The following is a 3,851-nucleotide window of genomic DNA, read 5'->3' on the forward strand; positions in this document are numbered from 1 at the left end:
CGTCCATGATAGTGTAAGTGGCTCAGTGGGAGTCCATCAAATGCATAAGTGGCTGAGTGGCAGTCCAGCATAAGGTCCTATTGCGACCAGGGTGATGACCAGTGGGGAATTCGTCCATCTACTAGTAGAAAAGGTTACTTATTGGTATCTTTGCCTGATCAGCAAGATATCAGGTTTATGCCAAAATTCTTTCCTTTCCAAATTTATTGGATATTGCAATTCTGTTCATACTTTACATGACAGAGGTTTTCAGGAAACGTATGTATATATATAGGTGTATATATATATCGGGACTTAATGAAGTATATCATAACTTCATTTCCTTTAAAATATTTCAAAGATTGAATCTATTCAAGTCTTATCTTGTAGTCTCATCAGTGTGATGAACTTTTGAACTAATTATAACTTGAACGGTGGTAGTTCAAGTAGTATTTGGAAAAGATATAAGTATATTGGAGTATCTTGTAACTTCATCTTTTAAACTTATATCGAGTAAATGATTATCTTATGCATGACAAAGATTTTCAGAAAAACGTTGAGACAAGGTAAGATATATGAGATCACCTTGCAACGGTATTTTTATACAGTTATACACTGGAACTCTGTGTGTATTATGCATGGAAGAGGACTTCCAATATTTTGAAAAGTATATATATATACTGAATATTTTGCGACTTCATCGCATTAAGATATCAACTTGGTTCATTTCTTCTTAACCAAGACTTTCTTGAGTACTATGAGAATGCTCATATATTGTAAGTTATTATAAATATTATTTTGGTGGGCTTGCTGCTCACCCTTGCTTTCTTCTTTCATCACACAACATCAGATAGGCAAGATGAACAGGACCAAGCTCCCAATTCGCGAGCGGATAGGAAACGTTCCGCAGTTTCCTATAGGCGTTGATGTCGCTGTAGCTGAGGTAGGAGCTACCAATAGGCTAGGCTTTCAACTTTTGATGTACCAGACTTATGTATATTATGAATTGTAATAATGGCAAAGAAATGTAAATATATTCAGAAACCTGTTTAAGGTGTATTAGGCATATAATTGTGGAATAAAGCGACTTGTGATTATTTTTGGATATTCATCTCTGAGACTATAACTTGTGGTGTGTGTGTTTATTGTGGGGTCACAGTACAGAGTAGTTGATTAATTATTAAGATTGGGTGTTATTAAGGGAAATGGAACTCGTGACAACCCGGATCCCCGACCCCGGATTTGGGGGTGTTACAATAAAATTATTTTCGGTGTCAATTATTATGACCCCTATTCAATAAAAGGTTTTAAGATTGGATCAATGCGTAAGTGACCAGGGCGGACGATCCAGCGGAGGGCTATTGCTAAGTGTCATATGAAATATTATGACACAATTTGTTCCACAGGCAGATATATTGCCTTTTTCTTTTATTACTCGTGTTTTGGGGACATGTGTCTATGAATCATGACCTTGATATCACACGTGTAATAACCCCAATTTTTGGAAATTTTTGAAACCCTTATGAGTAGTGATTTTGCAGATTATGCTGAATGAGAAAACTTTTCATGCCACACTATGTAGGGGTTCTGGTATGGATATTCTGAGATTTTATTAGTACTTTATATGGGATATAAGTGTATGTAAAGATCGTCAGAATCCAAATTCCGAACACTTTGATTTTTCCCGGAAATCCACTAGATACGGAAAGAATTGAGTATAAGGTAACAGGATAAAAAGGATTTAAATTAAAGGATTATAAGAGAGGATCATAAAAGGAATACAATATATTGAGAAAGGTTAAGGGAACCTAAGTAATAAGATCCCGGGTATGATCCCTCAAACGATAAACGAAAACGAAAGTTAAGCGAACCGTATAACAGATCAGCGGTCATTAGGCAAACAATTAGGAAGTTAATCAAAGGGATTAGAGAGGATGATGTCACCCAACCAATGAGAAGAGGACAAGGAGGGGAGGATGACATCATGAGGATGACCTAAGCATGACATAAGGGAAGAGAGGTGTGGTTGATTAATAACCACACAAATTTCATGGTTAAAAAGGTAATTTACCAAAATCAAAAGCTAGTAACCAAGCAAACAACTCACAAAACACAAAGATATTTCATTTCTTCATGAAGCTCTCGGCTTCTTTCTTAACTAAATGAAGATCCAAGCTCCACCACTTACTATTTAGCAAGGTATTTATCTAAGCTTCCCCATGGATAGTTACATACTTCCTATAAGTTTAAGATTCTAATTCCAAGCCAATCTTTTTCTATAAATCATGGAAGAAGATGGTGAATAGTGTTTTTCAAGAACTAAAATTTGTGTTCTTGAAGTTTTGTTTAGATTAAGCTTGGATAAGGACTTTAAGGGTGATTCCAAGTCATTCTCTTGATTCTCCACTCTCCAAGGAAGGTATGAAATCCAAACCCTAGCTTTAGTTTTGAGTAATTAGGAATGAATATGTTTGATATAGTATATGTGAAGCATGATGCGTGTTTGTTTAATGTTTGGTTGAGTTTGTAGAGATTAGTTGGTTTGGTGGTATTTTTGGAGTTGTAAATCTTGATAATTAGTTAAAGAACCTAAGTAAAGCTTTTAGTTCATGTGGGGAATAAGTATAAATTGTTAATGTTGAGTGTTGGGGCTGTTATGATGTAGTTTGGATGGAGTTTTGATTGGATTGTGAATTGGGGTTGAATTGTGGTGGATTTTGAATGGTATAAATTTGGGAAATCGCGTAAATATAGCCGTCGTAATGCCCGATTTACCGTAGACTGTTTTTTTGTTCTTAACATCAGAACGCTTGAACTCACTGCTAGGTTTTGACCATTGCCATGTTTAGATAGTTCATGTTACGAGCTTCGTTTTGATATGTGGTTCGTTTGATTCCGATGAACGGTTTAGGAGAAACGGCCGTTTTAAGTAACGATATTTCGCGAACGAACCCTTACCCCTCGCCTTACTTTGAAACATAGGTTAAAGACCTTAAAGGACTAATTGAAGTATAAAACATTTATGTAAGGTGTAATAGGCAGTTGGTAAGACGCTCGCGAAGGAATCGCCTTAAAACTCGTAATGGTTAAATTATTAAAAATGGTGGAGCCGAGGGTACTCGAGTGACTTAAGAGAATCAGTAAGCGCAAAACGAGCGTTAGAGTCTGAGTTGGTTAGAGTATAGATTTACAAGTGACTTTGGTTTAATTCCAACTTACTTGTTGCTTATAGGTTACCAGACTCGTCCCGAGCCATTCGTAACCCCCAGTCGCTCAGGCAAGTTTTCTACCCGTTATACTGTTGTTGTGATGTATATATGTATATGCATTATCTTGTGATAAGTGCATGATTGTTATTAGCAAATCTTGCGATATATTGTGGCATGCTGATATGGTATATGTGCATGTCTGTTTCATAATCTTGATATCTATCTGTTGATTTCAAATGCTTACAGTTGCATAATACCTATGCTAGAGATAAGCGGTATTGAGTTTATCCTTAGTATAGAGGATCAAAAGGTGAACATATTTCTAAACCAGGAGTCGATGTTCCCGAGTATAATATATATATATTTTTATATATATATGGTTATAGTTTTCAAAACTATTAATTGAATAAGGTTTATTCGATAACTTTAACTTTATTTTATTATTGAATATTATTTCGAATATTCATCTGAGGACTTATGACTCCTTTATTTTATTATTGAATATTATTTCGAATATTCATTCGAGGGCTTATGACTCAGTTATATTATTAATGATTATTAATTGAATATTCATTTGAGGATGTATGACTCCGTTATTTTATTTAATGAATATTATTTATAATATTCATTCAAGGTATTATGACTCCGCTTATTATTTAATAA

The sequence above is a fragment of the Apium graveolens genome, chromosome 3 (genome assembly GCF_009905375.1).
Source record: "Apium graveolens cultivar Ventura chromosome 3, ASM990537v1, whole genome shotgun sequence".
Lineage (NCBI taxonomy): Eukaryota > Viridiplantae > Streptophyta > Magnoliopsida > Apiales > Apiaceae > Apium > Apium graveolens.